The 14,375-nt window shown below is 52.4% G+C and overlaps 2 non-coding genes across 2 annotated transcripts; one reads left to right on the plus strand and one right to left on the minus strand.

Annotated features, from left to right (window-relative positions):
* Positions 1-9,424: 9,424 nt before the first annotated feature.
* Positions 9,425-9,551, plus strand: LOC112437672 (U6atac minor spliceosomal RNA). Its single transcript, XR_003026230.2, has one exon. It is a non-coding gene; the product is annotated as a U6atac minor spliceosomal RNA (small nuclear RNA).
* Positions 9,552-13,227: 3,676 nt separating this feature from the next.
* Positions 13,228-13,283, minus strand: MIR193A (microRNA mir-193a). Its single transcript, NR_163129.1, has one exon. It is a non-coding gene; the product is annotated as a microRNA mir-193a (primary transcript).
* Between the last annotated feature and the right edge of the window lie 1,092 nt (positions 13,284-14,375).

Here is a 14,375-nt window from a genome sequence, read left to right on the forward strand (position 1 = left end):
CACACCTTACCCCACGTGGTGCCGTGCAATAAGCAGGCAAGACCTAGCTCACCACTCACTAGCCTCGGGCCAGCAACTTAACCCCGAGTGCTTTGGTCTGTTCCTGTGTGAGTCTGGGGTTACTACCTATTTCAGGGGTTGTCTGGAGGACTGAATGGGTTCATTCATGGAAAAGGCTTAGAACTGTGCCTGGCACAAAGCGTTCAATCAAGATTAGCTATTATTACCATTCCTGCTTTGTTCTTCAAGACTCAGCTCACCTCTTCTGGGTGACCTTCCTTGACCCCAGACTCTCCCTGGGTTACAGCCCCTTCCTTCTCCCCATTCCATCATCCCACAGCTCATCACACTGTGCTTTACCTATTGGTCCACCCCACCAGAGCACAATCCTGGGGCCACCTGCCTCACAATCACACACACTTATTAACAATGCTGATTGCACCCCCCTTCCCAGGCCTATCAAGGGGCCCTGGAATCTGCATTGTTAATAGGCTCCTGCTGTGATTCTCCCAAGTTTGAACCACTGCTCTGGCACCTGTCATCTACCTGAGCTTTCTGCCCTAACCCAGATCCCAGCCATATTCTCCACTAGCAAAGCAAAACCCAAGTCCCCACACCCAATGCTACAGGCAGGTGCTTGGCCCAGAAACAAAAGAGCCTCGTCCAAAATCAAGGAGGCAGGGTCAGGAGAGCTGCCCCTGAGAGTGGCTGGAGGAGCTCCTCACACCGTGCTGGGTATGTGACAGTGACCCACCTGGGCTTGGCTTTGACAGCAGAGCTAACCTATCACCAAACACACCAGCCACCCAGTCCAGTTCCATGCGCCTTCCCTGAGTGCTCACTCTGCATGGCCCTGGGCTGGGCACACGCTGACGACTGAGGTGCATCATGTGCCAGGTGGCAATGGGACCGGTCAGGGTGATGTCCCACCAAGACCAAAGGGATGAAGTCACGACCCAGCTCTTGCATATTGTAACTGTGGTTGATGCAGACCCACCACCCTTTATTCAAAATTCTCAACTCAAACAAAACTCTGGATACTGAAAGTTGTTTTTGTCACTGAGTGGGAAAATCTGACCCAAACTGACTAGAAACTATTATTTCAAGTCTATATTTATCCTGGGGAGTGTGAATATTCATACTCACCTGAGTGAGTGCCCCCTTCTGTGGGCTGATGGGCCACAAGGGCTTACCAGCGAGCTGTAGAGTAAGGAGGCTCCACTCTGAACAGAGTCCCTAAAGTGCCAGCAACCCACAAAACCATGAGAGAAGAAAAAGAAAGGCCAACTAAATATCAGCCCTTGTTTGGAATTGGCTTTAAGGGAAAAAAAAAAAAAAAAAAAAACCATCCACCAGCCCTATCCTGGCTAGGAAATAAGGTGACCAGGCAGAGGGCAAAAGTCCCAAATGTCTTGGGAGAGAAACCGCCTACAGAGAGAAGGTGCTGAGCACATACAGGGACCCGCTGCCTCTCTGGGATGCTGGGGCCTGCTGCAGGGGCTGGCTGAGAGGATCTGGCCCTGCAGCCTGGAAAGGCCAGGCCCTCTTTGAGTCAGAGGCCAAACATCCTTGGTGCAGCTTGACGGGGTTGGAGGTTGGGGAGGACAGGGGTGATTCCAGCACACAGACTAGAAGAGTGGGCTCTGAGGGTCCCGCCCTCCTTCTGTCCACCCCAGCCAGTCTTCCCCAGGCCAGACCACTACAGAGGTGCGAGTCAGAGGGCTCAACTGGATTTAAACTTCTGATGCAGTGAGAAGCGGTCTTGGCCTCGCAGGCTAGCCCCGCCCTTGCTGGACATTCCGAGGCTGGGAATGAACAAGCCAGGAGACCTGAAACTCATCCATCAGAGCCGCTGGGTTTACGATAATCAACCTCTCTCTGCCAGAAATTCTTTTGCTAAGAACACATCAGCTCTGAAAACACTCATTCTCAACCCCTCACTCCCCGTACACCTCACAAACCCACCTGGGACTGGGCTCCCACAACAGCAGCCCTGCCTGGCCCCAGGCTGCCAGCCAACATATCTTGGGGCTTGACTCTGCCCCCAAAATTCATCAGTGGGTGGAGGCCCAAGTGAGTAGCCCTCAGCAAGGCTGGACCTGGGCCCAACTGCAGTTGTCCATACAAAAACACACTCCTGCTACCGAGGCCAGGTCGGTGAGGGCAGCGCCTGCTTTCCATCTATGTTTCCAGACCATCTGGAGGAGCCAAGCAAGGGGTGGGTACTGACACTAGAGCCACAACTTTTATCTCTTTAAGGCAACTCCACTTGGCCAGGGGTGGGGAACAAGACAAGCACACCAGGCAGGCAGATGGCAGGGCTAAAGTCTGTGGAAGAAAACAGTATGTTTAAGGATGCATTTATCGTTTTGACAAGGCATCAGCAAACTCTGGCCAAAGGGCCATCCTAGCCCACCATCTGTTTTCATAAAGTTTTGTTTTTTGGGTTTTTTTTTTTTTTTTTGAGACAGAGTCTCACTCTGTCACCCAGGCTGGAGTGCAGCGGCACAAACTCAGCTCACTGCAACCTCCACCTCCTGGGTTCAAGTGATTCTCCTGCCTCAGCCTCCCAAATAGCTGAGATTACAGGCACCCGCCATCATGTCCAGCTACTTTTTGTATTTTTAATAAAGACAGGGTTTCACCATGTTGGCCAGGCTGGTCTCAAACTCTGGACCTTCAGTGATCTGCCCATCTCGGCCTCCCAAAGTGCTGGAATTACAGGTGTGAGCCACTGCACCTGGCCCTCATAAAGTTTTATTAGAACATAGATGTACTCATTCATTGATGTATTCACAATGACAGCAGAACAGAATCTGCTTCTGAACAATCTTTGCTTGGCACCTGGTGAGGGAAGGCCTCTGAGGGTCATGGGGCAGCCAAGTCACCTGCCCTGGTGGCGGTGCAGCTGTTTGGGCATCACACCCACTGGTCAGCTGGACTCTCATTCTGCCTTCAGGCTCCTCCTATAGCTGAAGCGGAAACGGGCCCTGGCAGAGCAGGGACTCTGAGCACACAGCTGCTGTAGTCTTAAGTGGACGCTACTCCAGGGCAGGGTCTCTTACTCCAAACCTTCAGGCCATATGTGTTCCAGAACTTTTCAAGTTTTAGAAAGGGAATGTGGTGCCTATGCCACATATTATGTAACACCCCAGCAAGGCAGCACCCATAATCAAACATTAATATCTCTGCAGGGAAACCCATGAGTATTCACACTCCCCAGGATAAATATGGACTCCAATAGTCTGTCAGTTTGGGTCAGGTCTTCCCATTCAATTAGCTGCAAAAAAAACGTTCAGTATCCAGTTTTCTTGCGTATCCAGAATTTTGGACAAAGGATGGTGGGCCTGCATCAATCACAGTTACAAAATGCAAAAGCTGGGTCCTGACTTCATCCCCTGGGTCTTGACAGGACATCCCCCCGATCCCCCTGACAGACAGTCTTCATTGCCACCTGGCACAGAGAAAGCACATACAAGGCTCACAGTAAATATGTTCTGAATTAATCCTGATCACCAGATTTTTTTTTTCTGCCAAAGAACAGCTACTAATATGACTGATGAAAATGTAGAAAAAATAGTATTTAAAGCCAACCCCTGTCTGCCTGCTTCATTACCAGGAACAAAGAAAAGCCAATATAAATGAATAATTCTTCCAACTCCATTTACTCAGAACAAGGAAAAGAAACTGTTTTCTGGTCACTGCTGCTGCCTCATGGGCAGGCACATTAGGTTTTGGGGGGAGCAGGTGAGTAGGTGGAGTCGAAACTTTAAAAACCCATTATTTTTCTCCCCTGTGTACTTCCTTAGAGCCTCCCTGTGGCCAAAGTTCCACTTGGAAATCTAAAATAATTTATCTCATCACGAAATCCTAACAGCTAATTAGAAAAATGTACTAATTGGATAATCTGGTTTCAGATGCTCTAATTATACTCCTTTGGCGGGGCGGGGTGGGGAGCAATATATACATATATATAACTTAATAGCCCTTCTTCCAAAAAGTGTAAAGTATCCAGAAGAAATAGCACTTCTTCCAAAAAGTGTAAAGTATCTTCCAAAAAGCCTAAGTAGGCCACGCATGGTGGCTCACACCTGTAATCCTAGCACTTTAGGAGGCTCAGGTGGAAGGATTGCTTGAGCCCAGGAGTTCGAGACCAGCCTGGGCAACACGGTGAGACCCCCCCCCATCTCTATGTGTTTTTAAAAAGCCTACAGTATGAAGGTCAAAAAGAGTCACCTTAAGATAGTAGTGACACTGCAGAAGTATTTTAATACACATTATCTACAAACAGATAAACCACGTCCTATAAAATACAGTTTTTCTGCATTAGAGGATATCTGAAAATATATTTTGGTGATAACTCCCACCAGATGTTTGGGAAGTAAATGGATTTTCCCCCTTTCTAATGCAACAAAATTTTAGCATTCTGAAATGTCATACCCTCTATCTCTATTTCTTAATAGAGTAACTCTTACAAATGACTACCAGAAATTTCCTCATTGCCAGAGATTTCTAAACCCCAAATTGGGAAAGAGGTTCTTGATTCCACTGGCGATTTCCACCTCTCCTGGGCACAGGGCAGATTTCTGGGACGCATCTGACTCCGTGATTGGGAAATGCTTTTGGCCTGCCTGACAACATGGTCTTGGGGTAAGAAGGCAAGAGGGTGGCTGGTGGGAGGGGGTGTGCCTGTGACAGCGACCTGGGCAGGGCATCCCTCTCATGCCTGGAAGAACTGTCCGGTCAATGTCGCAGGCCCGGCACACCTTCCCAATGAGCTGAAAGCTGCCCACAAGCTCCAGGGCTATATGTAGTCAGGGCTGACTGCCCCTCACAGGGAGGCAATGAGGAGGAGGCCGAGAACTGCCACCTGCACACACCAGCATCTGCAGCCCTGCCACCCCGGCGGAGACCCCAGTGCGCTGACCACAACTCTTCGTGGAAAGGATGCAAGCATCCTCTGGGGGCATTTTCTCTGGCCCTTGGCTGGACACGTGCTACCCGTCTGACAAATATCGACCATGCTGGGCACGCGTGGCCTGGGCCGACACAGGACTGCAGAGGGCAGGCACCAGGGGCTGCCGCTGCCACTGGCCAGTCAAGTTAGTTTCACTTTCTGGTTTTTCCCCCTGGGTCACTTCTCACTCTGAAGGGAGAAAATGTTCTTTAGATGACAAGAGAGAAAATCTTTAGAAGTGTTCCTTGTCATTTTCTTTTTTTCTGAGGACACTGTTTTTCTCTGAAGACCGGGTAACAGGCTTTACTCCATGGGGCTGAGAACACGATACCCCAGAGCCTGGCGCTTTGGTACACTGAGCACTTTGAACTAAAGGAGAAAGCAAGTTCTCTCTGACCTTCTTCCACCCTTCTGTCTCTTGCCCCTCTTTCTCCCCAGCAGCCAGGCACAGAAACCAGAATTCCTCTTCCCCAAGGTGGGTCATAGGAAGTAGAACTCCTCTCCCCCAAAGCAAGACATAGTATCGACAAAGGTCACTCTCTCCCTTCTCAACCCTCGTCCCAAAGGGGTCCTGCCCCATACGCCCCAGACATGCTGCACAGTGAGGCCAAAAAGCAACTGAATAGACAGGCCTTGCTGGGTGGTCCCCTCTGTCTATTACATTAGGTCGTACCCTTTTTGTCCTATCACATTCCTAGATGGTTGTCCCTTCTTCCTCCAATCTAAGCATAAAAATAGTTTTCCCTGGTTCTCTGGGTCTTACTTCTGAAGGCTCTCATGTCATGTAAAACACTGATTAAATAAATTTGTCAAACTTTTCTCCTGTTAATCTGTCTTTGTTACAGAAATGTCAGCCGTGACCCTTACGGGGAGGAAAGGGATTGCACCTTTCTGCCCCTACAACCCCAGCTACACAACTTCAGTCCCTTGGGCTGCTTAGCTCTAATATGATTACACATCTAAATGCAATACATGGAGCAAAGTGGTATTATTTTTCTGGGAAAAACCAACATCATAAAAGGGTCTTTATTGAATCAAAGGGCTCATGAACTGTTCTCTTGCCTAATTATGGCTCCCAAGCGAACAAGGCTGGGTTTCCAGGCAGGACTCGGCACAATTCTCCAGCCCAAAGACCAATGGGCTATTTGTCACAACTTGTCTAATTACAACGAAATCTACCCCAAGGACGAAAGGGAGAATGCCAAGATAGGTTGGCAGCAGCCCCCTCCCCCCTCCGGCTCTGGAAGCAGGGAGCTGGTCCTCAGGCCTCTCTGTATGGCAAAGAGCTGCCCCCTGCTCCTTCCCCACCCCTTACACTCAAAGTCAGGATCCTGGACCCTGCCCCTTCCCGCGGTTTAGTTTAAGTGGTTTCCCAGCATCCCAGCACTGCCCCCGTAACCTCATCTCTATAGAGAAGGCCCATTGTCGAAATGTGGTATTTTGGCAGATGTTTGAACATTCAGAGATTTGGCCGAGGTTAGCGTGCACCCAGGCCTGAGCAAAGATAAACGCTTGCCATCACCAGACACAGAAGGAGGAGAGAGGGTGTATGCCTCGGGCCAGAGGAGGGTTCACCCTCCACACCAACCAGACCAACCAGCTGGAGCAAGCAGTCTAGTTGACTTTTCCCAGATACACAGTGGTCTGGCTGGGCAAGTTGAAGACTAACATTTTGCTTGTACTTCAGTATCTGTTTAATCGCCCTCGAAGTTTCAAAAGCAAAGGCACTTTTCAAGAGAGACAGGGTCTTCCTCTATTGCCCAGCCTGGAGTGCAGTGACCCAGTCAATCACAGCTCATTGTAACCTTGAACTCCTGGGCTCAAGTGATCTTCCCACCTCAGCCTCCTGAGTAGCTGGGACTACAGGCACACACCACCATGCCTGACTAATTTTTCCTTTTCCTTTTTCAGAGGCAGGGTCTTACTATGTTGCCCAGGCTGGAGTGCAGTGGTGTGACCATAGCTCACTGCAGCCTCAAACTCCTGGCTCAAGCAATCCTGTCTCGCCCCTGCCTCCAGAGTAGCTGAAACTACAGGTGTGAGCCACCACACCCAGCTAATTTATTTTTTATTTTTGTAGAGATGAGATTTTGTTATGTTGGCCAGGCTGGTCTGAACTCCTGGCCTCAGCTGATCCTCCCACTTCAGCCTCCTAATGTGTTGGGATTACAGTCGCGAGCCACTGAACCCAGCCTTTCTCTTTTTTAAGATATGGCCCCCTCCCCACCCTTCTCATGTTCTTAAGCCTACAAAAGCAAGCTTGACAAGAAGGAATTCAGCAGAAACTCATCCTGACTCTCCCACTAACCTCTCCCCTCAGATAGGCTTAAGTGGTGGCCGCATGAACCCGACCCCCGGAAAAGGCTGTGACTCCTGGCCCCCCACCTCCACCCTACGCCCCTCCCAAGTGGTAGACATGTCTCACTGAAGAGGCAGGACCCACACAAACTCACCCCCACACCCCACCAGCAAGGATTTGCTTTTCTTCCAGTGTTTTCTCCCCAGATACTAAGCCAGCAAGCAGGCACACCAGCCTCAGGTGGTCCTTCTTTGACCTCATTGTCCCATGGACCCTGGGGTGAATATGGTGTCACCCGGGAAGAACTACCATGTACCACCCCCGATCATGCGCCTGGTGTTTCACACAGACATTCTTGTTCAGTCCTTATAATGCCCTGAGAAGTAGGCACGTATTATCACAGACAGGGAAATTGAGTCTTGGGAAGACGCCCCAGGCCCGACACAGCTAGTCTACAGGAAAGCCAGGTTTCTGATGCCAAAGCCCACGCCCTTTCCCTGTCTTAAGCAGAGAAGCATTTTCTGTTTTCAACCAGCCTGCTGGAAAGCCAGGTGCTACCAGCTAGTAAGCAGCAATACAACCGAATTCTTTTCAGGAGGGTGGGAGACATGGGCGAAAAAGAGGGTTTGTTTTACAATGGACAAGGAGGGGAAAGAGTTATTTCTTAAATATTTGCTTGGGAGACCAGAATTTAAGCCTCAGTCACCAAGAAGGAAAAGCCAGTGTTTTCACTTGAACCCCACATCCCCCAGGGCAGAAATCCAGTGAGAGGAAGCGAGTTTCATGAGAATGAACCACAAAGTCTTCATAGGCCGATCTCTGAATCCCTCCCCCAGCCCTCCCATCCTCCAAACCACAGCCCCAGGCTCCACCCTGTGCCTTCCTCAGCTCCTCCTCCTTAGGATCTTAGAAGAATGCCAAGGGGGGGTCTGGTGTATTCAGTGCAGTCACCCACTTGACAGAGAAGGGGGCTCTCAGGCTGCAGTGATGAGCTCAGAGGAAAATCAGGCAGCGGGACTTTCCGCATGGCACCTCCCTGCCCGGTTCTCCTGGGCAGCAAATGCAAGGGGTCTGGCTATGGGGTGATTTCAAAATTCCTCAGACCGTGCCAAAGGGAGGAGGGAGGAAGTACCCACAGTGGGTAAGATGTCACCTGCTTGGGTCCTGTAAGCCCTGCCCCCTGCCCAGAGCCAGTGAGGCCTGCTGAAGGCTCTTGGGTGCTGAAAAGATTATGGTCTATCCCTACCTCCAGTCCGAAATTCTCAAGAAAAACACCACTGAGCCATAAAAAAGTCTAAGTCCCAAGAAATTCTGATTTTCACCCCCAAAATGATTACTCTGCAGCATTTTTTGGAATATCAAATTATTTTCTCCTACCCCGCACCCCCATTCCATTTTGTCCCCTGCTTGACTGGTCCCACTAGAGGATGTTTAGTTTGCCCACAGCATGAGTGAGGGAGCAAGCCTTGAGCAGCTGTGGCAATTCAAATGTCTTCCCTGGGACCTTTTCTGAAACGTGCTCAGTGTCAGGACCGGACGAGTCTTTGGGCCTTTAGGAGTGATGCACTGCTGAGCAGATGTACAAGGCGGCCACATCTGCTACCCAGGGTTCCTTTAAGGACTCGGTGCCAGCGAATCCAGGCCCAGCCACCTCCTGTTCTACAGCCCCAGCTTGCTGGCTTCCGACCTGGGAGGCTGCACCTGGAAGCCTGGGGGTCCTGCTCCTATGGTACCGAGGCAAGCTGGGAGATTCTGGGAGGGTCTCTTCCCCTCTGAGTCTCGACTTCAACCATACAATGAGGACTTACAATACCATTAATCTGCTCTCAGAGCTGGGGCAAAAATCAGAGCAGGCAGCGAGGGACCGTGCCCATCTTACTAACGGATACCCCAGCCTCTGCCTGGCCCAGTCCCTGGCACATAGTTGTTAGACCACAGAAACTGAGAGGATTGAGACCCAGATAGGGGATGGGAATCCCAGACAGTATCCCCATCTGATGGTTACGATACCCCTGTTCCCAGTGGATTAAGTAACTTGCCCAAGGCCACATGCTCCCAAGCGATGGAGTTAGTCCTCGAACCTACCAGACCCACAAGCCCGAGTCTCAATCACTCTGCACCGGTCTCAACCAACATGTATATACACGCAGATTCAAAATAAGAGAGCTGGATTGTATGAAAGGAGAGAAGGTTAGCACTCCCCTTGACAAGGATGGAAGAGGCCCTTGGGCCTGACGACACGCATATAGTTAAGGTACTGCCACCTACATCGTGGCATCTAAACATCATTTTTTTAATTTAAAATAATAATTTAAGGCAGGGCGTGGTATTTCACACCTATAATCACAATACTTTGGGAGGCCAAGGTTGGGGGATCACTTGAGGCCAAGAGTTCAAGACCAGCCTGGCAACATGGTAAAACCCCATCTCTACTAAAAATACAAAAAATTAGCTGGGCATGGTGGTACACGCCTGTAATCCCACTGAGGCAGGAGAATCACTTGAACCCAAGAGGCAGAGGTTTCAGTGAGCAGAGACCATACCACTGCACTCCACCTGGATGACAGAGTGAGAATCTGTCTCAAAAAAAAAAAGAAAGAAAGAAAAAAGAAAAAAAAAAAGAAAAATAAACAGGCCGAGCACAGTGGCTCACACCTGTAATCCTAGCACTTTGGGAGGCTGAGGCAGGCAGATCATTTGAGGTCAGGAGTTCGAGACCGGCCTGGCCAACATGGTGAAACCCCATCTCTATTAAAAATACAAAAGTTAGCCGGCTGTGGTGGTAGGCGCCTGTAATCACAGCTACTCGGGAGGCTGAGGCAGGAGAATCGCTTGAACCTGGGAGGTGGAGACTGCAGTGAGCTGAGATCGTGCCACTGCACTCCAACATGGGCAATAGAGTGAGAATCTGTCCCAGAAAAAAAAAAAAGAAAGAAAAGAAAAAGAAATAAAATAATAATTTGAAAATCTTTATTAAAAAAAAAAGAGCCAGGGGACAAAGACTACCAGTCGGAGATCTACTGGTTTGTGCCAGACACCCTGACATACATCTTTCGTAAGCTTCGCCACACACTTACAAGGTAGGTATCATAACCCTCATCCCGCAAGAGAAGAAACTGGGGCACAGAGAAGTCACTGGGCCAAAGCCATGCAGCTGGTGAGCCGCAGTTGGAACCCAAGCACATCTGGACGCAAAGTGCGCCTCCATGGCCTTCACACTGGGCTGCTTCAAGAAAAAAACCCTTCACGGAAACCAAAATGATCCCTTGCTTCTGAGACAACTCTCTTTCAGGGACTTATCACAGATTAGGAGTGCTGTTCTTTTGTGTAAAAAGAACTGAGACTGGCCAAATATTTACCAGCCCGCGCAGAGGGCTGTAGACTGGCCCAGCAGCGGAATTAACTCCTCCTGCAGTATCAAGGGCCAAGCTGTTGCTAGACAAAGTGGAGGAGAGAATCCTCACCATTCAGACAGCTCAGCTTTGGGCAAAGAGGAACCAAAGGAAACCCAGGGAAGCAGCCAGGGGCTCGGCAGGGACGGCCACCAACAAAACCCTGGAGGGATTTCTTCTAAGGTTCAGAACTTCCAGAGTTGCTAGGAGTGCAGATGAGAGGACTGGCTTCTCCCAATACTTCTTTTGTCATTCCGATCCTGCTGGACAAAAACTGATCTTTAATCTTTCATAGGGTGGGATTTTTCTTTTTCAAAAAAAAAAAAAAAAGCCAAAAAGGCAAGGTTAATTATTCACCAGGCTGCAATTTACCTAAGAGTTGAGGGAATGCAAGTTTCTTCCCAGTAGGCAGGACAGGGAGTCCAGCTGGATTTTTAGGAGTCTTCCGTCAGTCTCCCTGCGGGTCTCGCTAAAACCCTCCCCCTCCTACCAGCTTTCTACCTTGCATTTAGCTGCTTCCTGAAGAAGGCTCCAGGGTAAATCAGTCTATGTTCAAGCTACTTCCCCTTGAAACCTTGAGGTACCCATCTTTGAAGGAGGGACTGGGGGTGGGGGTAGGAGCCAGGAAGGAGGCCTCTGCTCCAGGAAACTATGAATTCAAGAGAGAGCAAAATCAAAAAGCTCTCCACTACAACACAATTCCTCAATACAATGGCTTACACGGAAGCATAAATCAGTTGCAGGAGGCCAGGCTAGCCCAGCCTACTGCATAGCTGATTCAATCACATTTTGCAAAGGAAAAAAACCCAAGAAGGAAAAACCTAATCACTCACTTCCCCCAAAGAAACGAAGCACCAAGTCATTTCCTAAAAATCTCTAAAGCCCTGGCCAGACCCAGAAAGAATGGGGCACAGCCTGTGGGAAACTGCCAGGGGCACCACAGTGCTCCTCAGGCCTCATTCCCAGCCCTGTGAGTCCACCTTCCCCAGCCGGTCCCCTCCAGGGTGGGTGCAGGGCAGCCAGCCGGGCCTGCTTTTCGGCATCTCATTGCTCCAGTCCACTTCGGGGATGTTTTATGACCACGCAATATTCTGGAGATTTCCACTTCATTTACTTTTAGACACTGATCCCCAGGGCTGGGAGAGGCATTGGTTCAAAGGGAGAACTTTGTTTTCCCAAGCTGATTCAGCGCTCCAAAGAGCATTTTTCTTAATTAGGGGCGAGGTCTCCAGTTGAAGCTCCCATCAGTTCCACTCCTAGACAATTTTGTCTCCAAACTAAGAATTTGTCAAGATGTTCAGAAATCTACCCCATGGCCAAACTCTTTTCTCCCATAATTCTGACATCTGCATGTCAGATTTATGTCCACCGGCTAAGCCTCCAGGACAAAGCTAACATGGACAAAAGTCAGGCCAACTGCAGGACGGGGTATGTCCCTTCCTGGCCTCCCAGGCCCAAACCTGCCTCCGTGACCCCAAAACACACCTGACTGCCTACCACACACCTGACTCCCCTGTGTTGGCTCCCACAGGCCCCCAAAACAGGGACAACAGTATGGGCAGGACGCCTGCAAAGGACTACTCTACACGTGGCCTGCAGAGGCAGGGAGCCTGTGGGAAAATGCCTCTTGAATGGGTTTTTACACGACCTGGCAAGGGGTGGGCCAACCTGGCCGTGATGGTTCCTCCCTCTCACCCTCCCTCCTCCCAGCTCCTAAAAACCTCTCCTGTTTTCCAAAGCCAAGTAAGACAGAGACCAGACGTTCCCTATTTTGTCAACCAGTTCTTCACACAGTTCAAGTCACCTCACTGCATGTCCCCAGATGTTTTTCCACGGCCAAGAGCCAAAAACACAACACAAACAAAAGGACAAATAACCAAAGTTCCAACACCAGGCAAACCCGAGGTTTCAGGGGTTGGTGGGTTTTTGTTTTCGGGGAGTAGAAGCAAACGCACTAGAGGAATAGATAAGAGACTTTAAAGGAGAGTTTAAGGAATTCCAGCAAAAAACTTGAAGAGGACCGAAGTGGGTCCACATTATGTTGCATCGGTCAGGGAACAAAAGACCGGCCATTGGGAACACATCCACAAAGATCCATCTTTAATGAAATGGTGTTTGGGAGAGGAACAGGGGCTTCCTGCGCCACCGGGCCAAACCTCCGCTTCCCACCTCCCCAGGGGCAATTCTAGAAGTCAGGCCCCGTTCTCCCCACCCCCAAGCTCAAGGTTGCCGCTCTGGAAAGCACAGCAGGGCAGGCCTCGGTAAGTGGCAGGGCTTGGCCCATGGGTAAGCCGGGTCCCGTCTGTCCACTCAACCCAGGTCGCCGGGGCGCGGTCCACGTCTGCCCAAAGGGTACGGACCCCAAGCAGTGACCGACTCACACTTCCGAGAGCGTCGCTATTTCTCCAGCGAAGTGCGGGGATTTCCCGAATCACCGCACGCAGCCGGGGCGAGCGCACCTCACCACTCCTTCTCCAGCGTGGACCTGAGAGGCAGCCCGGCCGGAGCGCACGCCAGCCCGGGAGGAAGCCGGCCTGGGGCGAGGACCGGGGAGAAGACGCTGGTCCCGGGGGCCGAGAACTGGGACTTTGTAGGCCAGTTGATCCGACACCCTCATCTCGCCCGCAAAGACCCAGCCCTCAGCTCCCATCCTCGGAGTTCGGGGTGCGTCCCCGACGGGCTTCCCGGGGCTGGGTCCGGCCGCCGGCTCTGTGCACCGCGCTCCGCTCCGCCGAAGCTCTGGGTGTCCCTCAGGCGGCGTCCCCCGGGAAAGTCCACCGCCCCGCCCGACCTCGGGTCGCGGGCTCCAAACCCAGCCCTCCAAGGGTTACACGACGCTCTGCGGCCTCCACGCCACCCCCGGGCCGCCTCGGCTCAGGCCGAGGGACAGCGCTGGGGAAGGGGGAGGTGCGGGGACCAAAGCCTCCCCACCGCAGCCCCACTCCCGAGTGGGGCGCAAGAGTTATGCGCCGAGAAACTTCGCCACGCTCCCACGCCGCGCCTGCGAGGCCCAGCTCCGCTCTGCCTCGGTTACCTGCGCTCAGCTCGGCGGGCGAGGGGCGCGGGGCGCGGGGCGGGAGCCGTGGCCACCTCTCGCAGCAGGCCGCACCCTCCCGCAAGGCCGAGTCCGCACCGCTGCCTGGGCACGGGGGCCATAGCCGCTAGCCGGGGCCCGCGCCCCGACGTTCCGGGAGCCCCTCGAGCTCCTGGCCGGGGGCCGTGGCCTCGCTCGACCTGCCCGGGACCTGGGGGCCGCCGCCGCCCCCTCCGCTAGGAGAGCGAGCCTGGCGAAGCCGGGAGAGGAGCGGGGCGGCGAGACCCCTCGAAAGTTGGGGGGGTCGGCTTGCTCGCCGCGGCCCGACCTGGCTCCACGTGCTGGTGACACATCAGGAAGGCTGCGCGCCCCGCGGCTCCCGGCGGGCGGACGCGGCCAGCGCCCGCCCGCACCGCCTCCCAGAGCCGAGCGGACGGCGCCCCGCCCCGGCCCGCCCTTCGCCCGCCCCTAGGCGGCACCGCCCCCGGCCGCGACGCCCGCTCCAGCCTGCGGCACCGGCGGGAGAGACCCTGACGGCGGTGGGGGGTGGCCCGGGTTCCCAGGTCCCGGGTGGCCCGCCCTGCCCCGGGGATGGGGTCCCGACGCGGGCGGCCCTACTCGACAGTCTGGAGTGCCTTCCTCCCAGTCACGCAGTCCTTCCCGCCCCGGAGCCCAGTAATTTTCCCTTTTCCT

The sequence above is a fragment of the Pan paniscus genome, chromosome 19, assembly GCF_029289425.2.
Source record: "Pan paniscus chromosome 19, NHGRI_mPanPan1-v2.0_pri, whole genome shotgun sequence".
Taxonomy (NCBI): Eukaryota; Metazoa; Chordata; class Mammalia; order Primates; family Hominidae; genus Pan; species Pan paniscus.